The sequence below is a fragment of the Scyliorhinus canicula genome, chromosome 12 (assembly GCF_902713615.1).
Source record: "Scyliorhinus canicula chromosome 12, sScyCan1.1, whole genome shotgun sequence".
NCBI lineage: Eukaryota > Metazoa > Chordata > Chondrichthyes > Carcharhiniformes > Scyliorhinidae > Scyliorhinus > Scyliorhinus canicula.
In genome coordinates this window covers 78,677,448-78,702,022 of record NC_052157.1, presented here as the reverse complement: position 1 = coordinate 78,702,022, position 24,575 = coordinate 78,677,448, and the positions used below count along the sequence as shown (strand labels likewise).

The window sequence follows — 24,575 nt, the reverse complement described above, 5'->3', positions numbered from 1 at the left end:
AATGATGCAAAGATCACACTTATATATTTTTGTTAACCTTCTTTCATCTGCGTCTACACTCCAAAATTAAGTGGACATCCCCAGTAAGCACAGCTGTATTATGTAACCCGTCACCATGATTTCTGCTTACATATGGCCTCGCCCCTTTGTCCGTACATTAGTCCTGTTGCAGAAGGATCGATACATTTGGAAACTCGTTTATTGGGGAGCGGGATTCACCCAGAATTCTACGTCTCCAGATATTCAAGTAATTCCTTTAGTTGCCGAGAACGCACATTCCAAGGTTGGCTCGAATGTTGACAAAACGTCTCCAATAGCTCCGTGGCTTCCAGTGCGAATAGTGTTGTTTTTTTATGAATCATGTGATCAGCTATCTTGTTATTTTTTCAGCTGATTTACCGTGGCGACTGCAGTAGGATCACTTGGGCGATCAGATTTTGTTTTTTACAATATTAATTACCGCTAATGCAACACTGCATTTGTACCGCTGTTCTTGGTGAAACGATCTGCACATTTCACAGCACAAGAGCTTTGTGTATGACGGCGTATTATTTAGGCGGTGCTCCAATTTAGCTTTGGGAATCCGTAATTGACGTTCCTATATAAGTGCTGACCTGACAATTACCCAGTTGTTCTATATTCCATTCAATGGTGGCGCTGGACTGGAAAAAAATCGCGTAAATCGATTATAGTGGCGAGTTTTTAATGGATCTGGCACTGTAGTTGTACTGATAGGAGAACAGACAAAAAAAACTACAAACAACTGAATAACTATTTTAATCATCCACACCAAGTATATCACTGTAAATCGCCTTCGACTCCCACCCCAAAGGGACCGGGCACAACGAGTCAAATCATCCTCCCTAATTTAGCACCCAAAACGTATTGTATTCCCCAACCCCACAACTCACCATCATGTCATTCACACAACACACTTCTCCAGACCCGACTACTTTTGTTCCAGCGAATGGGCCCCAAAATCCCCGTTATTACCTTGTCTGTTGTGAGTTTCATCCTGATATTAACTCATATCTGTCCAAAGAGTATTTTCGATTTTATTAAACATTTGTTATTTTATCTCTGGAAACAATGCACGTCAGCTGTTTATTTCATTCCAGGTACTTAAATTTGCATTGCTCCATTTTTGTGTGTACCCTGAACGGTGTTCGGAATTCAAACACGCTTCTTGAAAAAATGGAATTTAAATGGCAGAGTGTTCAAAAAGCTGTGCATTCTGTAATTATTAAATGATATAGCTCTTCAAATTCACATATGCTCTTAATTGAACAATCCATGATAAAGGACTGAATTTCCAAGGCGCAATGTTATACCAATTGTGCTTCATGTCCCTTCAAAATATGTCATGCGCTTTGAAGATATTTTGTCTAAGTTATGTCGTGGTTCACCGTTGCTTTCACTGAGGTCTGCTTGATATTCAAAATGACATTGTAAGTGTTCGCTACATTAATGATTATATTCTTACTTCAACACAGAGAAAACCAAGTTGGAAAATGGTAAGTAACGAAGAACACTGTTCTTCTGTCCCAGTGTGATATTGAAATGATATGATCAATACCTGCCCCTTCTAAAGATTAACAGAATGGATATGGACACGAAGAGCTTAATATAACTACCTCTACGGTTCGTCCAACCTAGGTGCTATCTGATACCCAGGTAGAGGTAGGATTCGTTTGGAGGAAAATCCAATCTTGCACAAAATAATTACACGGTCAGAGGTAAGAGGGTTGCCAATTCCAATCCACCCATTATGGATTCATTGCAAAGCACGCATAACGTGATGAATGCGCAGCACGAAAGACTACACAGAAAACAAGAACGATTGCTCCAGTTAAGTACACAGTGCAGAATTAAAGGACTGCCTCACACATGCTCGCAGACTGAGAGTAATTCTGGTCAATACACTGCTTCATTAGAGAGAACTGCCAGGATCAGATCGGCCTCCGGAGGAGAATTAGCCTTGCAGACAATAGTATAGCAGTTGAGAAGTTTCCAAAATTTCGACCTGCAGCATGGAAGTTGCATTAAACAAATTTCTCGGAACCATGGTGTGTTGAGGGTATGTGTTGGGGACGGAGTGAGATTGGCGACATTTGTGCAACGACGTTCCGGGGTTAATGCTTCTTCTGACTCACAGGGTTCCACTTTGTCTTTAACAAAGTACGTTCATTTACTTTTTTTTTGATTGCTGACGTTCCCACCATTACTTCCAGAGATTGCCTTTGCATTTGACCCAAGCGACTGACAATGTCGGTGGGAGACTTGTGACTTCCAAAAATTCAATGGACTTCTATAATTCCCTCCGCAATGTATCTTCTGAAACTCACTGGGAGTTCCACAGACAGGGAAAGCAAGAGACAGAAAGAGAGAGTGCTGACCAAACTGAAGCATAGGGACGCCAGACGTTAAGTTTCAAACACGTGAATGGAATTCGTGTTGCTTTTTATAATATATGCCTAAGATTGAATACATCGTCGTCAAATGCATGTTATTACATTCGCGTCAAGTTGTTGATATGTGACGCACAGATGTGTCTGCACTAATCGTTTGTCGAATAATGACACAAGTATTGCATTTATATGCTTGGAATTAAGTTTCCCTATATTGTATGGCCTGTAAAACGTTCGAACATGCCTCGGTACTCGGTAGTAAGTTCCAAAATAGCATATATATTTCCGTGCACAGGTAACAGCTCAGTCATGTTTTCCGCAGTGATCAAAAACATGTCGTACTTTTGTGGACAGCACGTTGTCCGTGTCTGCGGCACGAACCTAACCGGGCCATGTCATTCGCCATGGCTTTGTTGTCGAACGGTTACTTTAGACCACGTGCGAATTAATTTCCAAGATATCTCTTTCCATTCGCACTGCTCGTCAACTATCGGTTAATCACTTTTATAAGCCAGCTCGTTGTGCAAAGAATTTTCGAACTTCAGAATTTCAACACACTCTTTCAGCACGAAGTGTCTGAAATCTGGAGATACCTCCAAATCCTGTCAAAGTGTCGAGAACAGTTAATTAACTTCAGACGAAAAGCGCAAATGTTTTCTCATTCGGATTGTCAACTTCAATAGCTGATTTTACATGACGGCAGAAGACGGGAAAATCGTCAATGGATATGTAAGGACATAAGTGAGAGTACAAAAGTGAAGGAAAAAGCATACAAAGTGGCAAAGTTAGCGGGAGACTAGAGGACTGGGAAAACTTTAGAGGGCAACAGAAAGCTACTACAAAAGCTAGAAAGAAGAGAAAGATAGATAATGAGAATGAACTTGGTCAGAATATAAAAACGGACAGTTAAGGTTTCTACAAGTATATAAAACAAAAAGCAACGGCTAAGGTAAATACTGGTCCTTCAGAGAATGAGGAGGTAGATTTAATACTGGGAGATGAGGAAATGGCTCAGGAAATGAACAGATTTTTTGGGTCCGTCTCAACAGTGGAAGACGCAAATAACATGCAAGTGACTGATGGAAATGAGGCAATGACAGGTGAGGACCTTGAGATGATTTTTGTCACTGAGGAGGTAGTGATGAGGAAGCTAATAGGGTTAAAGGTAGTCAGGTCTCCTGGCCCTGATGAAAGGCATCCCAGAGAACTAAAAGAGATGGCTCGGGAAACTGCAAACGCACAAGTGATAATTTACCAAAATTCTCTGGTCTCTGGGGTGGTTCCGGCGGATTGCAAATTATTAAAGGTGTCAACACTGTTTTAAAAAGCAGGTAGTCAGTAAGTGTGTGATTATAGGCCAATTAGATTAACTTCTGTAGTCAGGAAGATGCTGGAATCTATCATCAAGGAAGAAATAGCGAGGCATCTGGATGGAAATTGCTCTATTTGCAGACAGCATGGGCTCATAAAGGGCACGTCGTGCCTAACTAATTTAGTGGAATTTTTTGAGGGCATAACCAGTGCGGTAGATAACGGGGAGTCAATGGGTGTGGTATATATGGATTTCCCGAAAGGCTTTGACAAGTTGCCACAAAAAAGTTTGCTTCTTAACATAAAGATGCATGGCATTAAGAGTAAAATAGTAGCATGGATAGAGGATTGGTTAATTCATAGAATTCAAATAGCGTGGATTATTGGGTGTTTCGCTGGTTGGCAATCAGTGGCAAGTGATATCCCTCAGGGATCAGTGTTGGGCCCACAATTGTTCACAATTTACATAGATGATTTGGAGTTGGGGCTCACGGGCAATGTGTCCATGTTTGTAGACGGCACTAAAATGATTGGTAAAGCAAAAAGTGCAGATGATACTGGATGTCTGCAGAGGGATTTGGATAGGTTAAGTGAATGGGCTACAGTCTGGCCGATGGAATACAATGTTGACAGATGTGAGGTTATCTATTTTGGTAGGAATAACAGCAAAAGGAATAATTATTTAAATTATAAAATATTAAAACATAGTGCTGTGCAGAGAAACCTGGGTGTGCAGGGGCGATGAATCGTAAAACGTTGGTTTACAGGAGCAACAGGTGATTATGAAGGCGAATGGAATTATGTCCTTCATTGCTAGAGGGATTGAGTTTAAAACGAGGGAGGTTATGCTGCAATTGTATCAGTTGTTATTGGGGCCACACCCGGAATATTGTGTTCAGTTTTGGTCTCCTTACGAAAGAACGTACTGGCGCTGGAGGTTTTGCAGAGGAGATTCACGAGTTAATCCCAGATCAGAATTTGTTGGATTCCGAGGAGACGTTGAGTAGACTGGGGCTGTACTCGTTGGAATTTAGAAGGTGGAGGGGGGATCTTATAGAAGCATATACTATTATGAAGGGAATACTAGGATAGATGCCGGGACGGTGTTTCCACTGGTGGGTGAAAGCAGAACTAGGAGGGATAGCCTCAAAATAAATGGAAGTATATTTAGGAAAGAGTTTAGGAGGAACCTCTTCACCCAAAGGGTTGTGAATCTATGGAATTTCTTGCCAAGTGAAGTAGTTAAGTAGTTGGGGCTCCGTCATTAAATGTTTTTAAGATAACGACAGATAGACTTTTAAAGAATAAAGGGATTAAGGGTTCTTGTGTTCGACCCGTAAAGTGGAGCTGAGTCCACAAAAGATCAGGCATGATCTCACTGAGTGGCTGAGAAGGCTCGAGGCGCCAGTTGGCCTACTTCTTCTCCGCCGACGTTCCAGTTGTAATGATATATGTTAACACGTAGGACGGGTCGTTATTTATGTTACGATGTTATTTCTGCATAGATCATCCTGCTCATGATTACAAGTTCTGCAAATTGCATTTATATTTTCTCCGAAGGACGTATTCGTGGAGGAGCATAGCATAAACGTCACAAATTGCATTGGGAAATCCCTCTTCGAAGTTCGCACGTTGCGGTTATATACAGAAAGTGTTCAGATAGTCCCATTAACATTGACGATTGCGTGCGGATGGCAGCCGTCTAAAGAATCGATTTAAAGTGCTCGATTCGGAATGTCTTCTACTCTTGCACTCATAGCGACACTGATAGTCTTGGGATGAGAAAAAAAATACTTCTAACTTAAGGGGAATTACTTTCAACATCTCGGCGAAACCACACCGATCCTCGACCATATAGACGATCCATCCATCCCCGAACAAGCCTCTCACCACCACCAGCTCCTGCGACATTAGGTGACTCCCCATATCCCTTGGGAACATAACGCACGACACGAGCAGTTCGGTTCAGAGTCATTAGCCACAACCGCAACATATCTGCTGTGCTGTCTTTTTTGAAGCTTCTTTTGAGTGTGTGTCTAATATTTATTGATATCGATCAACATAGTTTTTCTCATATCAATTATCTCTGGGGAACACTGGATGGAAACTGTGGTTTTACAATGCATATATTGTGTATTACGTTCTTCCACCGCGGCCAATCACTGCAATCGGCTGTCATGTATCAATCCCACATATTGAATTACATCCAGGAAATAAATTAACTCTCATGACGATCGTGCCAATCAGTCGAACAATATTGAATTATATTTGTCTTCCTCTTGATATCTGACGTTCTTCGATAACTTCGAGGTTGTTAGATTGACGGTACTTGTATATTATCATATGAACCTGTGTCTGGTGTTTGTATAATCTTCCAGCAAAGTTCCTTTCCATTTTGTTTTGCTACAGAATAGAATAGTCTGCTGTTATTAATAAACTGTACCCTGCGTCCGAAATTCATCAGCTTGTTCTTATGCTCCTCAGAGCTGAAAATGTGGAACTCTGGTAAGAAAGTGCAAAATAGTCCTGCATCTGTGCCATATTGGGAGAGAACGAACCCATTTGGCGACTGTTAGGATCATATTACTATGAAAACATTCTTGTCAGCTAGAGGTAACATTAATAGACTTGAAGATTTAGTCACTGCTAAATCGAAGTTGTCAGCGTGTTTTCAGCGGCAAGTCGATAAGAGCAAATTTTGAGGCATACTTTATTTTTCATACAGGCAATGCACTGGAAGAGAACTGCCAACTGCAACTCATCCAGCTTGCGTTCACGGTGAAAGAACGATAACGTTAGGAAGCAGGAACATAGCGGGACTGTAAGAAACACACAAAAACAGTTTCACCTGGGCACACAATGCAGAATCATAAACCCAACCTTGAAATCATCCGTGGAAATCATTAGGATGAAAGAAATGCTGAGTAATCTGCTGTTCCATTACAGCTGACGTCCATGATCTGATGGGCTTTTAGAGCTTAATTAGTCATGCATATAATATTACAGAAGTTCAGAACGTCCTGTAATTTCACAGCGGTGACATTTTTCATGTAACTAAATGCACTGTGCGTTCCTGCTGTAATGGACCATTTTATTTTTCCCACGATCTTCGATTATAGATTTGTGGACCGCGGGGTTGGGTGATTTCACAGTGATTCATCTGAATTGTAAGAGATCACTATGTCGTTCAGACACTTCTCTTTCCTCTGATGCTCGAGGATTGTTAACTTTTCGTCCATTGAGAACATAAATAACGGTTGCAGAGTCCTTTCAATTAACAGAGTGGCATTATCCGCCCTTCGACATGGCTCATTTACCGTCCACGTATTTTGTATAATGCCTTTGAAGTTGGCATTCAGCAGCTCACTGGAGCGTTAGCATCTCGGCATAATTGTCAACGTGAATATTTCTCTGCATGATGGAACTTCACTGACAATTTTGACACTTTCATTTATGTCTTTAATTATTTTTGATGTCCTGGTCAAGTTTGTAACATTTACATATAAACAAGGTTTTAATTATGAACTTCCGAAAAATGAATAGAACGTGAATGTGAATGCAGACGTGTTGTCATCCATACAAGCATGTCAGACACACAGCCATCAAGGACCATGGAAGTTCCCAGCTGCATTCTATTTTTTATGTTTCAAACCTGAACCACTGCAGCAGCAGAGACATCAGCCGGTCATGGGAAATGATCTTTGACTTTGGTAGCTTCTAAATGTATTTTTTTGGACAGGCTTTCAGGTTAGATCTCAGAATCTAGATATTTAGATATTTAGAACAGTACAGCACAGAACAGGCCCTTCGGCCCACGATGTTGTGCCGAGCCATGATCACCCCAGTGAAACCCACATATTCACCCCATACCCTTAACCCAACAACCCCCCCCCCCCCCATTAACCTTATTCTTTAGGACACGAAGTGCAATTTATCATGGCCAATCCACCTCACCCGCACATCTTTGGACTGTGGGAGGAAACCGGAGCACCCGGAGGAAACCCACGCATACACGGGGAGGACGTGCAGATTCCACACAGACAGTGACCCAGCCGGGAATCGAACCTGTGACCCTGGAGCTGTGAAGCATTTATGCTAACCACCATCGTTTCGTATGGATGAAACGATTGCTTTTCAGTTTTCTTCCTGTCCAAATTCGAAGTGTCTGGCAGTTTTACATGATGATTCCCACACGACGTGACAACTCTGTTGCCTCTTCCTCCTCGATTGAAATCGAATAATTCCCGATCCCTTGGTGGGTCTGAATCTCTTAAATCATAAACGGGATTCTACGTTACAGCTTAAACCCTAACTTTCCATGAGAGAACTTAGATCAGCTCCAGAAAGCAATACATGTGTTTAGTTTGAAAGAAAGGAGATTGGTGGTTTTGTGGGGTATTTAGAACTCTGAGAAACCGTGGATCGGCGTCACGCCCTCGCTTTACAAAAAGTGCTGTGTGTCACGTACTCTGGTGAGGTGTTTTTCCTTGGCATGGCAACAGAAAGACATTTGTCAAATGCCAGTTTGTGAACATGTACTGCCTCCGAATAATAAACTGATAGCTTTCTGAGGTGTCTTATCTGCACGCTCCAATACCGCGTCGGGATACAACTTGCAGCTCAAATCGTTGCTTAAATGAAATTGCAGCTTGATAAAATCTATCCGGTACAGCTAGCGATTCGGAATTATGGGGATGAGCATAGAGTGTCAACATCTTGGTTGACATCTCTGCTGATCATCATTGAATGATGAATGTTGATTTAACATCAACATCTCTGCGATCAGTTGCATTGTACGCTCTGTGGATCTTGTTGGCAGAGATATCCCGCTGTACATACTGCTGTTTTAAAACCCGCAGCAGAATCACACTCACGCTCTCTGATATAAATGGGGAGATTTGTTGGGCACCAGTTAATTTAGAGATAAGTCGGTTGGAGAGAAAAACAACCATAGCTTCGCAGCATTCGACGTTTCACGAGATGCTCACTTAGCTTGTTCCCTGTTACCGGAACATGCCTGGTTTTACGATTATTTGAACAGATTTCGTATGCACCATTCATTTTGTTCAATTAACGGGTACTTTCGTGTGGCCAATCCACCTCAACCTGCACATATTTTTTTGTTGTGGGGGCGAAACCTACTCAAACTCCACACGGACAGTGACATAAAGTCGGGAGCGAAACTGCGACATCAGCCGACAGGCAGCAATGCTAACGACAGCGCCCCGATGATGCCCTCAGGATTTTAATTTGAGATGTACGTCCTGTTACTCCATCCTGCGTCTTCTTACTTTCAGAGTCATATTTGTTTCTATCTGCTCATTGTCTTGTGATTTAGATGGTCATATTTAACATAATTTCACAAATGTATGTTGTCTAGACTTGAGGAAGCCCGTTAATGTCGTCTTCTAGATATTAACAGCATGCCTCCCCAAGGATTTTAGGCTACGTGTGACAATTCCATTGCTCTCTCTGTTCCGGATCCGGGGCTTGCTTGTTCCATAATCGTAGCTTAATTTCAACACATCAATAAAAACTATAATGGCCAAATTCGAACGAGCTGAACTTTGCTGTCCTGCGTTGGCACTGTAATATCGGATCTCCTTCGTTTACTTCTCTTGGGTGCAATGGCACCATTTCCCTACACGAACACATTCATCTCAATCTATTGTTTTCGAAGCAAAAAATCCACTCCTGCTGCTGATCGTGAATTTAAGTCACCACTTTGATTGGAAATGTCCCATAAACCAAAAATATTCAAAACGAGTTTTTAAATGGTGTGCACGGATTTTCACTCCACGACTCCTTAATGCAGAATGAAGTAGGTGCTATTCAGGTCAAACTAATGTTTCAAGTTTTTAACCGATGTAGCCTATACTGACAAAGAGGATTTTATCTACTTACCACTTATGAGCTTCGATCCTGTGTCCAGCCTACCTGAGTTAATACCACAGTAGACTTTTCGATATTTTGTAGTAACCACTATTTCAGGTTAAGGGGAGTTATTAACTTACTTTATAGTACCTCAAAAGATAACATCTCTGTCTTTGCAACAAGTTAAAAAAAATGCTTCTGGAATTTCCGTTCTCGTTGTTCGGACCTCCGTGGCCCCCTGGACAATCTCTCTTCTGATCTGTGGGTGTACTCAGTAACTTCGATTCCCTGTTTGGATCTCGCATTCAGTCCTTCCCATCCACCGAACCAGCTCTGAGAGCTGGATGTGTTTGGAAACAGCGATTCAGGGTATTTGTTCCCCTTCCAACAGCTGTGCTGGTTACATGGCATTATCTTAAAGCAATATCTTCTGCTCATTTGTATAATTTATTTGTCCATTGTACTAATATAGTTTTCATAATGTCTAACAAGACGATATTTCAATGATCAGCATCGGTAAAAATAATGCTTTGATGCTTGTCAAATCTTAGAAGACTGACACATCCGATTCTCGCCAATATTTAAACTGATCCCTGCTTGATGTTAATTTATGCCTTAGCAGACAACCGTTATCTCCAGACTTACACTTTTAACTGATGACACAAAGTTTCTATTGTTCACAAATGCACATTATTTCACGCAATTCACTTCAGATTCTGGGAATTCTAATACATTATTTGCTGAACTAATTAACATCAATAAAAGGATGAAAAATTTGTACCTAAAAACTTAGTTTGCGAGAATTTGTCTAACTTGAAAGAAATGTATCAGATTACAGCATAACCTTTTTTAGAGCTGTTGTCTTAACGCCTGTGTGATAAAGGTGTCGGGGCACTTCAAACCAGCTTTTCTGAATGCTGTTATCCCTTTGTGGGATTTTCGCATGTATTTCCTCATATTCCTTCGGGCTTGATCAGACCGTCATGTTTCAAACGACATCTTTCCCTATCGCTTTACAATCGGCGAGGTTATATTCGATTCTACTATTTCCTTACAAAGGTTCCAGGTGGACACTATTGAGAGGTGAATTCATAGACAACACTCAGGAACATGATTTTTTCTTTGCGGGACAAAATGAGTTGGGGTTCAAACAATTCCTTTGAGATTAATTATTGAGATGAATCTAGCTTCTGAAATGAAATGAAATGAAAATCGCTTATTGTCACGATTAGGCTTCAATGAAGTTGCTGTGAAAAGCCCCTAGTCGTCACATTCCGGCCGGCGCCTGTCCGGGGAGGCTGGTACGGGAATCGAACCGTGCTGCTGGCCTGCTTGGTCTGCTGTAAAAGCCAGCGATTTAGCCAAGTGAGCTAAACCAGCCCCTTCTGCATCGATAGGAGGGACGTGAAATGCTTTTCCAAACAATAACAAAAAATGACCAGGTAAACAGTGACCATGTTTGTTTCATAGAGGTGATTTGGAATATGCCAAAAGGCAGCGATATTTAACCACTCTCTTTGGCATTGGCCGGAGAGAAATCATTGGGACACTTATCTGGATGACGCTCAATAATGTCAAATCGCTTCCGGCTGAATTTCCAACACACATCTCCGGAATGGCCAATAGACTTGCAATAGAAAGATTCAGTAGCCGAGGTTGTACTTTCAGTCTAAGGAGAACATTAGCACTGTTGAACTCTCCAATTGCGTCGACATTTGTTGCGTTTCCTTCTCGGAATTCTTCGCACTTCCTTTGGCGATCACAAAGTTTTCCTTTCCAATAATCAACTCAATTGTTTGAGCATTCGTCACCAAATCTCTGGACATATCATAACTAACGGCTGTAGCTATTGTATTAGTGCATCTGATGTTTCACTGTTTTTGCAGGCAGTCAATGTGGGCAATGTTGAACTCTTCAAACGGTATCAACTCATGAGGCAGTCATTGGTGCGTGCAGTTGTGAGGTGACTTCGGATTGTCATATTTAGTTGATGTTTCTTGAATGATTGCTACCACTGCAGTGGATTGTTAGCGTTATTTTTTCGACGGGCGGTCGGGACCAGTGTCGCGGTGCAGAAATATTGAAATAATTTGCACGAAGTGCCGGCAAATGTCATCAAGAAAATGTGCAGTGAGCAGTTGAATTAATTACAAATGCTTATGTTGAACAAACGAATGACTAAGCACAGATAGGTTGGCGAAACTCCAGAAGGGAAGTTTGGATAGCTGAGTCTGGTGCAGTGTTTTACAAACTTTTTCCCCAGGACCATTTTTAAGAACTGGACAACCTTCGAGACCCACGGTGGTCAACGTTCGTGACGTGCGCTCCCAGCAATCTTGACCTGCCACTTTCACGGACCATAAATGTGACAGGCGAGCCTGCTCGGTCATAAGGATGTGGTTTCATAGAATCATAGCATTCCTCCAGTGCAGAAGGAGGTCATTTGTCCCATCGAATCAGCGCATCCCTCTGAAACAGCACCCTACCCAGTTCCAATGCACGAACCCTACCCGTGCAAAACGCATCACAGGGCAATTTTGCATTACGAGTGCATCTAACCGGGGCATGTTTGCATTGGAGACAAAAGTTGAGCACCCAGAGGAAAACCGGCATCGACACGGAAGGAATGTGTGAACTCCACTTTGTTATACAATGCTTCATTTCTGATAATGACTACAGCAGAAGCGTTATTACCTTACTGCATCAGTTGCAAAAAATCAAGAGGTTTGTTCTCGAACTCAATATGTTTAAGTCGTCAAATTTGTTTGACCATTTGAGGTTTAATATTTTATTTGAAAGTGCATCGCTGCATACAACGAATATGAACTTTGAATCCGAATGTGCAGAAGCAAGTTGAATATAACACGCCTCGAGAAATCACGGTTACGCTACGTTGTTCCTGTTTGCTGCTTCGTCTTCATTGGTTGTTCGCCTAGGCGCCGTGAAGGTCACACCAGCACCACTTGCAGCTGCAAAATGGAGGAATCTCTCTTGCGCCTGGAGCAGGCCATGTTAGTTTACGTGACCTGCTCTCTCTGCCACTGCTCCAGGCAGGAAGGCTCTAGCGATTAAAATAATATAATCTGGGACTCGGTGAGCGCGCAGACGTCAGGAGGCCTTCTTCCTCCCTGCGCTCTGTGCCTGCGCACTGCTTAGGCGGCATGCATGATGAGAATAAAATTCACAACTAGGTTGTGGGAGGCATTTTTAATACCAGTCATTCTATTGCGTGCTATTTTGTTCAATTGTGAAAGCTGTGGCACATCGAACCGCGATCAGGAATGTTGCGACACATGGTCTGTACTCTTGATACCCGCGCGCGACTCAACCGTGGCTTGCGATTCATGGCTTGAAAATGACTGACCTGATGCACCGCGATATTGTTGTATCGAACAAATGGGCTGCAAAGTTCAATCTACCGCAGTTACACGTTTCAAAATTACATGTGATACGTATTTCTGGGAGCAGATGATAGACCACAGTATTTTGACTTAAAAAACGACAATGTTTTTATTTTGCCGAACTTTCTTTGGAGATACGTGCACAGACTTACATAGGCGTTCCATTAAGCAAGGTTGTACATTCAACATCCGAGCAGCCACTTGACGTGCAAAATTGTCTCGTTCCCGGTCCACCCTGCTGTCCAACCAGCAAGACCTTTGGAAACTCCTCTACGATCTGCGATGTGGAGATGACGGCGTTGGACTGGGGTGAGCACATTAAGAAGTCTGACAACATCAGGTTAAAGTCCAACAGCTTTGTTTCAAACACATGCTTGGAATGCGAGCATTAGCAGGTAATCAAATCATTACAGATCCAGATATAGGGGGTAATTCCAGGTTAAAGAGGTGTGAATTGTCTCAAGCCAGGACAGTTGGTAGGATTTTGAAAGTCCAGGCCAGATGGTGGGGGGGTGAATGTAATACAACATGAATCCAAGATCCCGGTTGCGACCGCACTCATGCGTGCTGAACTTAGCTATAAGTTTTTGCTCGTCAATTCTGCGTTGTCGTGTATCCTGAAGACCGCCTTGGAGAATGCTTACCCGGACAACAGAGGCTGAATGCTGCTGACTGCTGAAATGTTTCCCGAATGGAAGGGAACATTCCTGCCTTGTGATTGTCGCACGATGCCCGTTCATTCGTTGTCGCAGTTTCTGCATGCTCTTGCCAATGTACCACACTTCGGGACATCCTTTCCTGCGTATGAGGTAGACTACATTCGTCGAGTCGCACGAGAATGTGCCCCGTACATAGTGGGTGGTGTTTCCACTTGTAATGGTGGTATTCATGACGATGATCTGGCATGTCTTGCAGAGATTGCCCTGTCAGGGTTGTGTGGTCTCGTGGTCGCTGTTCTGAAGGCTGGGTAATTTTCTGCAAACAATGGTTTGTTTAAGGTTGCGCGGTTGTTTGAAAGCAAGTAGTAGGGGTGTGGGGATGACCTTGGCAAGATGTTCATCTTCATTGATGATGTGTTGAAGGCTGCAAAGCAGATGTCGTAGTTTCTCCGCCCAAGCAAAGTATTGGACGACGAAGGGGACTCTTTCAGTTGTGTCCCGTGTTTGTCTTCTGAGGTGGTCGGTGCGGTTTTTTGCTGTGGCGCGTTGGAACTGTCGATCGATGAGTAGAGTCCCATATCCCGTTCGTACGAGGGCTTATTTCAGCATCTGTCGGTGTCTGTTATGCTCCTCCTCGTCTGAGCAGATCCTATGGGCTTGTCCATAGGGGATGGCTTCTTTAATCTGTTTTGGATGAAAGCTGGAGAAGTGGATCATCCTGAGGTTATCTGTGGACGTGCGGTAAAACAAAGTGCTGAGGTGACCGTCCTTGATGGGGATGAGTGTGTCCAAGAAAGCAACTGAATTTGGAGAATAGTGAATGGTGCGTCTGATGGTGGGATGGAATTTATTGATCTCATCGTGTAGTCGTTTCAGTGATTCTTCGCTGTGGGTCCAAAGGAAAAAAGTGTAATCGATGTATCTGGTGTATAACGTCGGTTGAAGGTCCTCTGCCGTGAGGAAGTCTTGTTCAAACTTGTGCATAACGATGTTGGCATATTGAGGTGCGGATCTGCTCCCCATGGCTGTCCCGTGCGTCTGGATGAAGAATTTATTGTCGAATGTGAAGACGTTGTGATCTAGAATGAAGCGGATGAGTTGCAGAATTGCGTCTTGAGATTGGCAGTTTTCGGTGTTGAAGACTGAGGCTGTTGCAGCAATTCCGTCGTCATGGGGGATGCTGGAGTAGAAAGCTGTCACATCCATTGTGACGATGAATGTTCCTGGTTCAACTGGTCCATGGGTGCTTAGTTTCTGTCCGGAAATCCGTTGTGTCGTGACAGAAGCTGAGTGTACCTTGTACGATGGGTTTCAAGATGCCCTCGATTTGGCGAGAGAGGTTCTCACACAGAACCTCACACAGTTCTCACCTGAAAAGATAGGACGGCCTGGTGTTTTGCCTTTTGTATTTTGGGAGGCAGTAGAGATCTCCAATGCGGGGATTACGTGGGATGAGAGCACAAAGGGTGCTCTGAAGGTCTGGATCCAAGGTCTTGATCAGTCCGTTGAGTTGGCGCAAGTGTGTTCCTTGCTTGGATCTGCGGGTAACTGTCTGTAGTGTTCCTGGTTGTTGAATTGTCGGTATACTTCTTTGCAGAAGCCGTTCTGTTCAGAATGATAGTAGCTGCTCCATTTGCTGGTTTGAAGACGATGTTGCAGTTGGTCTTCAGACCATGGATGGTGTTGCGCTGTGTTTGGGGCTGCGTTGTGAATGCGACTGATGAATCTGGCATTGACACGACTCCTGACGGCTTGTGCATACAGTCGAGTCGAGTGCAGCGGCCTTCCGGAGTGGACCTTTTCGACTCTTTCCTTTTCGTTTGCTGAACCATATATCTCGCTGTGTGCTATTCTGGTTCATTGCTCGTCTCCCTGGGTTCGCTGTCGGCCTCCTGGGGTCGGGTGGAAGAATTCCCGGAGCCTCATTCGCCTGATGGATTCCTCTGTGTCTGCCGCGAGACTGATGGGGTCAATTTTGGAGGATAAATTGTGCCCTCTGCTGAGGACTTCGATTTCGGCTGGTTGAAGGGTGAGTCCGACATGTTGACAATAGATTTCCCTGCATTGTTTTATATTGTGGTACCGGGGGAAGCTTGGTGGCTGCTGGTGGGGATACCGAGTTTCTCAAGCTTCCTGTTCTTGCTGTGCATATAGGTGGCATAGTATCGTTGTCTCATCTGTTTGGCGGTGTTACGCAGCTGGCCTGCTGTGTGCTGAGCGCAAGTTGAGAATATGGCCTCTATCTTTGTTTCCAGGATGCATCAACTGCTGTAGAGCTGGTGTACGTTGTGTTTGATGAGTGTGACAGAGGTGCAGTAGCAGAGCCGTTCAGCATAGTCTGTGTTGTAGATCGACTTGAGTGAGTTTGTGCTCTGTAGCCCATTCTGGATCTTTTCTGGGGTTTTTACACCAATGTAGAAACTCTTAAAAAAAAATTAGAGTACCCAATTCATTCTTCCAATTAAGGGGCAATGTGGCGTGGTCAATCCACCTAGCCTGCGCATCTTTTGGGTTGTGGGGGCGAAACCCACGCAAACACAGGGAGACTGTGCAAACTCCACACGGATAGTGACCCATAGCCGGGATCGAACCTGGGACATCAGCATCATGAGTGCTACTCACTGCGCCTCCGTGCTGCCCTACCTTTTTTGAAACTTAATGACAGTGACTATATGCGCGATCTTCCTGGACATCCTCTCCACTTTGAGCCGGCAATTTGTGGTGGCGATGGTAGCCATGACGTGGAGATGCCGCCGTTTGACTGGAGTGAGCACAGTAAGAAGTCTTATAACACCAGGCTAAAGTCCAATAGGTTTGTTTCAAACACTGAAGCAAACACTGAGTGTTTGAAACAAACCTATTGGACTTTAACCTGATGTTGTAAGACTTCTTACTGTACGATACTGCGGATTGTGTGTAAAATGTAAATACTCCAGATATTGAACTCAATGTGTCCGGGTGATGCCTCCCAATCAGCGCCAATTCTGGACTTCCGCTTTTTAAATTTCAAACAGTTAAAAGCCTCATTGTACCAAATATATGCACATGCATCTTGTTGTTAAAATATGTGGGGTGGATGCTTCGTCGCAGGACTGTTAATCCCGAAACTATTGGGCTGGTATTAAAAGAGGACTGACGTTGGAATTTGAATTCTATAAATTTATATGAGTATGTCAGCGTATCATCATGAATTTATTGTTACATTTCGTAAGGCAAACTCCCATGTTTGATGTGGAAGGCGGAAAGTAACGGCCCAGCAAGGCACGATTACGAGGGGAATCGGTGATAGGCAATAAATGTGATGCGCACACTTTATTAGACAATCAAGGAAATGTTTGCAAGCTATTTTCAAATGATTTTCGCAAACGCTTTCCTGTTAAAGGAAGCGTTTCGGATGATGCTGCTCGTGTTGCTTTTATGCACATGTTCCATTATTTCTAAAATATCAATCCCATATACCAAGGAACTATTGGAATCAACATTACTGGTTTCATGAAAATAAAAAACAATATGGAACGTATTTCTTTAGTTTCTCTTCGTTTCATTTTATTTCCACTTTTCGATCAATTCGTCACGACAAAAGATGCAATTCCATGTATTATATTCTCAGCTTCTGAACAGCCTACGGCTTAAACTGGTGTTTCTCCTGAAATATAATTATTGCGTTCACAGTTTATATCATGGCGCACTGTTTGTACTTCGCAACGAAACAGTAAATGTGCACATATCGTCTTATTTGCCTTTAGGCCCCCCTGATCTAACCAAGTGCAAATCTGGTAAGGAGTTTGCTGTACGACTGCCGTCTATCCTTGAGACCTGGAGATACTAACCGATCGATGCAAATATTAGATAGAACATAGAACAGTACAGCACAGAACAGGCCCTTCAGCCCTCGATGCTGTGCCGAGCCATGATCACCCTACTCAAACCCACGTATTCACCCTATACCCCCAACAACCCCCCCAACCTTACTTTTTAGGACACTATGGGCAATTTATCATGGCCAATCCACCTAACCCGCACATCTTTGGACTGTGGGAGGAAACCAGAGCACCCGGAGGAAACCCACGCACACACGGGGAGGACGTGCAGACTCCGCACAGACAGTGACCCAGCCAGGAATCGAACCTGGGACCCTGGAGCTGTGAAGCATTTATGCTAACCACCATGCTACCGTGCTGATTTTTTTTCATCTTAACTTACAGCACAGAAGGAGGCTATTCGGCACATTGTGTCTGCACCAGGTCCCGAAAGTGCAACCCAACTCGTTCCACTCCGCGAGCCTATCTCTGCAGCTCTCTAACTTCATCACATTCAAATAAATATCCAGATCTCTTTTGAAACATCATCTGGATTCCACCTCCAACACTTTCCTCGGCAGCGCTACCTTCATTCACTGTCTGTGTAATATTGACAAATAACTCCTTTAAGTGTGTCAGGGATGGCCTGCCCTTGCCAACTCCGCCTTGATTGCCAGGAATAAAAATGTTTTTCTCAGAAAGCACATTTATTTCTTCATCAATGATGGACTCCATCAGTTTACCTACTGCTGATGTCAAGCTAAAATGACTGAGGTTTCCTGATTTATCTTTTATGCATTTCCGAAACAGGGGCGTTACACTTGTAATCCTTCATTCCCCGGGGCATATCCCGTGTTCAAAGAGGCATGGGAAATCTCTGACATGTGCTGCAAAATATACTCTCTTCACTCTCGCAAAAATCGAGGTATGACCATGTGCTTCTGATAGTTGTCCACATTAAATTTGAATAGTTTAACAACAGCACCGGACGACACATCCGACATAGAAGCGGGCACCGGAGCGACAACGGCAGATTGGTTCTGCCAGTGTAAATGAGTTCCTGACCCCATTACAGCCTTGGTCCGAACAGGGACAAAAGTACTGATTGACAGAGGTGAGGTGATAGCGACTGCTCTTAACATCAAGACAACACTTGCGCGAGTATGACATTAAGGAGCCCTAGCAAAACGTAAATTATTGATAATTGTAGGGAAACATTACGCTGGTTGAATTCGTAACTGGCTCAGATTACAATGGTTGTGGTAGAACGAAGTCAATCATCTCAGCACCAGCTCATCACCACAGGAGTTCCACAGGGTTGTGTGCTCGGCCAAAACGGCTTCAGCTGCTTCATCAATGACATGCATTCCATTGTAAGGTCAGATGTGTGGATGATTGCTGAAGACTGCGCAATTATCAGCATCATTCGCAACTCCTCAGAAAAAGAAACAGTTCATGCCTAAATGCAGCACGACCTGAACAATATGCAGGCTTGGGCTGACAAGTGGCAAGTTCCATTCGTACCGTAAAATTTTCAGGCAATGTCAATCTCCAATAAGAGAGATTTAGCCATCGCTCCTTGACATTCAACGGAATTCCCGTCGCTGAATACCCCACAACCAACATCCTGGGGCTTGCCATTGATAAGAAATTGAACTGGGCTAGCCAGATTAATACAGTGGCGATTGGGCTGCGCTGTGGCTCAATGGTTAGCAATGCTGCCTCACTGTGCCGAGGGTTCGATCCTGCCTATGTGTCACTGTCCTTGTGGAGTTTGCACATTCATAATGTGTTAGCGTGGGTTTCTCCCCCACAACACAAACATGTGCAAGGTAGGTGGACTGTTAAAGCTCAAATTACCCATTAATAGGAAAAAATGAATTGGGTACCCTCAATTAAAAAACAATACTGTTTTTTCTAGAGCAGGTCAAAGGCTCAGAATCCTACGGCAAGTAACTCGCCTCCTGACCACCCCCCCCCCCCCGCCTCCCCCTCCCCCCACCAAAAAAAAAGAAAAATGCCTGGCAACCGACTACAAGTAAGAAGTCGGGAGTGTAATGGAATACTCTCCGCTTGTCCAGATGAGTGCATCTCCAAAAACCCTCAAGAAACCTGATACCATCCAGGACAAAGTAGCATGCTTGCTGTCTCCTCCTTCCCAAAACGTTCAAGGCCTTCAACTCATAGAACATAGAACATTACAGCACAGTACGGGCCCTTCGGCCCTCGATGTTGCGCCGACCTGTGAAACCATCTGAAGCCTATCTGACCTACACTATTCCATTTTCATCCATATGTCTATCCAGTGATCACTTAAATGCCCTTAAAGTTGGCGAATCTACTACTGTTGCAGGCAGGGCGTTCCACACCCCTACTACTCTCTGAGTAAAGAAACTGCCTCTGACATCTGTCCTATATCTACTGCCCCTCAATTTAAAGCTATGTCCCCTCGTGTTGGTCATCACCATCCGAGGGAGGACAGTCTCACTGTCCGCCCTATGTAACCCTCTGACTATCTTACATGTCTCTATTAAGTCACCTCTCAGCCTTCTCCTCTCTAACGAAAACAGCATCAAGTCCCTGAACGTTTCCTCGTAAGACCTTCCCTCCATACCAGGCAACGTCCTTGTAAATCTCTTCTGAACCCTTTCCAAAGCTTCCTAAAATGTGGTGACCAGAACTGCACGCAGTACTCCAGGAGCGGCCGCACCAGAGTTATGTACAGCTGCAGCATGACCTTGTGGCTCCGAAACTCAATCCCCCTACTGATAAAGGCTAGCACAGCATATGCCTTCTTAACAGCCCTATTAACCTGGGTGGCAACTTTCAGAGATTTATGTTCCTGGATGCTGATATCTGTCTGTTCATCTACACCACCAAGAATTGTGCCATTAGCCCAGTACTCTGCATTCCTGTTACTCCTTCCAATTTGAACCACCTAACACTTTTCCGCATTAAATTCCATCTGCCACCTCTCAGCCCAGCTATGCTGCGTATCTATGTCCCTCTGTATCCTATAACATCTTTCAGCACTATCCACAACTCCACCGACCTTCGTGTCATCTGCAAATTTACTAACTCATCCTTGAACACACTATTCCAGGCCATTTATAAAAATGACAAACAGCAGTGGCCCCAAAATAGATCCTTGCAGTACACCACTAGTAACTGAACACCAGGATGAACATTTGCCATCAACCACCACCCTCTGTCTTCTTTCAGCTAGCCAATTACTGATCCAAACCGCTAAATCACCTTCAATCCCATACTTCCTTATTTTCTGCAATACCCTACCGTGTGGAACCTTATCAAACGCCTTACTGAAATCCATACACACCACATCAACCGCTTTACCCTCATCCACTTGTTTGGTCACCTTCTCAAAAAACTCAATAAGGTTTGTGAGGCATGACCTACCCTTCACAAAACCGTGTTTACTATCGCTAATCAACTTTTTCCTTTCAAGATGATTATAAACCCTACCTCTTATAACCTTTTCCAACATTTTACCCACAACCGAAGTAAGGCTCACAGGTCTATAATTACCAGGGTTGTCTCTACTCCCCTTCTTGAACAAGGGGACAACATTTGCTATCCTCCAGTCTTCCGGCACTATTCCTGTCGACAAAGACGACATAAAGATCAAGGACAAAGGCTCTGTAATCTCCTCCCTGACTTCCCAGAGAATCCTTGGATAAATACCATCTGGCCCACGGGACGTATCTATTTTTACACATTCCAGAATCGCTAACACCACCTCCTTGTGAACCTCAATTCCATCTAGCCTGGTCGACTGAACCTGAATATTATCCTCGACAACATTGTCTTTCTCCAGTGTAAACACCGACGACAAATATCCATTTAACGCTTCCCCTATCTCCTCTGATTCCACACACAACTTTCCACTACTATCCTTGATTGGCCCTAACCTTACTCTAGTCATTTTTTTGTTCCTGATGTACTTATAGAAAGCCTTAGGGTTTTCCTTGATCCTATCCGCCAACGACTTTTCGTGATCTCTCCTCGCGCTTCTTCACTCTCCCTTTAGGTCCTTCCTGGCTAACTTGTAACTCTCAAGTACCCTAATTGAGCCTTCATTTCTCATCCTAACATATGCCTTCTTCCTCTTGACAAGTCCTTCAACTTTTTTAGTAAACCACGGTTCCCTTGCTCGACATCTTCCTCCCTGCCTGACAGGTACATACTGATTCCCGTACCAGCCTCCCGAACAGGCGCCGGAATGTGGCGACTAGGGGATTTTCCCAGTAACTTCATTTGAAGCCGACTCGTGAAAATAAGTGATTTTCATTTCATCAAGGACACGCAGTAGCTGTTCCGTGAAAAAGCTCCACATTTCGATTGTACCCATCCCCTGCAGTTTCCTTCCCCATCATATACATCCTAAATCTTGCTGAACAGCATCATAATTACCTTTCCCCCCAGCTATAATTCTTGCCTTGCGGTATATACCTATCCCTGCCCATTGCTAAAGTAAACATAACCGAATTGTGATCACTATCACCAAAGTGCTCACCTACCACTAAATCTAACAGCTGGCCGGGTTCGTTACCCAGTACCAAATCCAATGTGGCCTCGCCCCTTGTTGGCCTGTCTACATACTGTGTCAGAAAACCCTCCTGCACACACTGCACAAAAACTGACCCATTTATAGTACTCGAACTATAGTATTTCCAGTCAATATTTGGAAAGTTAAAGTCCCCCATAACTACTACGCTGTTACTATCGCTCCTGTCGGGAATCATCTTTGCAATCCTTTCCTCTACATCTCTGGAACTATTCGGAGGTCTAAAGACAACTCCCAACAGGGTGACCTCTCCTCTCCTGTTCCTAACCTCGGCCCTTTCTACCTCAATAGACGAGTCCTCAAACGTCCTTTCTACCACCGTAATACTTTCCTTGATTAACAATGCCACACCGCCCCCCCCCCTCTTTTACCATCATCTCTGTTCTTACACAAACATCTAAATCCTGGAACCTGCAACAACCATTCCTGTCCCTGCTCTACCCATGTCTCCGAAATCGCCACAACATCAAGATCCCAGGTACCAACCCATGATGCAAGCTCACCCACCTTATTCCGGATGCTCCTGTTGTTGAATTAGACACACTTCAAACCAGCGTCTTGCTTGCCAGTGCCCTCTTTCGAACTTTTAACCCGATCCCTGACCTCACTACTCTCAACATCCTTTACACTGGGACTACAATGTAGGTTCCTATCCCACTGCTGAATTAGTTTAAACCCCCCCCCCCCCCCCCCGAAGAGCACAAGCAAATCTCCCCCCCCCCCCCCAGGATATTGGTACCCCTCTGGTTCAGGTGAAGACCATCCTGGTTGTAGAGGTCCCATCTACCCCAGAATGAGCCCCAGTTATCCAGGAAACTTCGCTAGCACGTGGCACAGGTAACATCCCAGATATAACAACTCTGTTTGTTCTAGCTCTCAGCTTCCAACCTAGCTCCCTGAATTTCTGTCTCAAATCCCCATCTCTCTTCCTACCTATGTCGTTGGTACCTATGTGGACCCCAACTTGGGAAAGCTCCCCCTCCCCCTTAAGGATCCCAAAAACACGATCAGAGACATCACGAACTTTGGCACCTGGGAGGCAGCACACCAACCGTGAGTCTCTTTCGTTCCAACATTACCTCCTGTCTGTTCCTCTAACTGCGGAGTCCCCAATGACAAGTGCTCTGTTCCTCTTCTCCCTTCTGAGCAACAGGGACATATTCTGTGCCAGAGACCGGTGCCCTATTGCTTACCCCTGGTAAGTCGTCCCCCGCAACAGTATCCAAAACGGTATACATGTTATGGAGGGGAACGACAACAGGGGATCCCTGCACTGCCTGCCGGTTCCCTCTCCCTCCCCTGACGGTAACCCATCTACCTTCTTCTTTTACCTGAGGTGTGACTACCTCCCTATAACTCCTCTCAATAACTCCCACCGCCTCCCGTATAATCCGAAGTTCATCCAGCTCCAGGTCCCTAAAGCGGTTCTCGAGGAGCTGGAGTTGGTGCACTTCCTGCAGATGTAGTCAGCAGGGACGCTCGGGGTGACCCTTTCCTCCCACATTCTGCAGGAGGAACATTCAACTGCCCTAGCCTACATTCCCACTGAACTAATTTCCGAACTACTGAAAACTTAAAACAAAAAAAAACAAAAACTTGTGAGTTCAGCAATCCGACGGACAGGACATTTTTTTTGGTTAGAGGAGGAGGATGGGTGGGAGACACTACGTAAGTAGTGTTTTGGGTAAAGCTGTCACTCGAGAACAGCCCCTTCACAAACCACATTCGAATTATGCTGACCGCACTGCACGTATGCCAATCTCCCCGGAACAGCCAATCAGAAGCTCAACTCTGCTGCCCTCTGCTGGATGCTTGCCTTAACTCCACCTCCTCAGGTCTCATGCCCAGGTACACCTTGAACTTACGCTGCACGTATGGAAATCTCCTCGAAACAGCCAATCAGAAGTTCTGCTCTGCTGCTTTCTGCTGGATGCTTGCCTTCACTCTACCTCCTCGGGTCACTTGCGCAGGTACACCTTCAACTTCCGCTGACCGCACTGCACGTATGCAAATCTCCCCGGAACAGCCAATCAGAAGCTCTGTTCTGCTGCCCTCTGCTGGATGCTTGCCTTCACTCGGCCTCCGCGGGTTACTTGAGCCGGTACACCTTCAACTTACGCTGACCGCACTGCACGTATGCCAATCTCTCCAGAACAGCCAATCAGAAGCTCTGCTCTGCTGCCCTCAGCCTTGTGTGCTTTCTGCAAGATGCACTGCAGTAACTCACCAAGGTTCCATTGTGAGCAGCTTGCAAACCCCAATCACTGCCATCTCGAACGATAAGACCAGAAGATACCTGGGAACCCCATTATCTGTGATTTCCCCTCCATGTCACTCACGACGCTGACTTGGTAGTATATCGCCATTCATTCGCTGTCGTTGGAAAACATCCTGGAACATCCTCCAGAACAGCACAATGTGTGTATCTGCACACCTGAAGCACTGAAGCGGTTGAGGAAGGCAACTCACCACCAACTTCTGAAGGGCAACTAAGGATGGACACTAAATGCTGGCCTAACCAGCGACGCCCACATCCC

The 24,575-nt window shown here is 44.4% G+C and overlaps 1 long non-coding RNA gene across 1 annotated transcript in view; it reads left to right on the top strand.

Annotated features, from left to right (window-relative positions):
• The first annotated feature begins 1,492 nt into the window (after positions 1 to 1,492).
• The window catches only part of LOC119974599, a 45,793-nt gene continuing 22,710 nt past the window's right edge, over positions 1,493 to 24,575 (top strand). The window contains exons 1-3 of the long non-coding RNA XR_005462530.1: positions 1,493 to 1,514; positions 6,204 to 6,224; positions 17,400 to 17,429. This is a non-coding gene — a long non-coding RNA (uncharacterized LOC119974599). The remainder of the gene's footprint in view (positions 1,515 to 6,203; positions 6,225 to 17,399; positions 17,430 to 24,575) is intronic.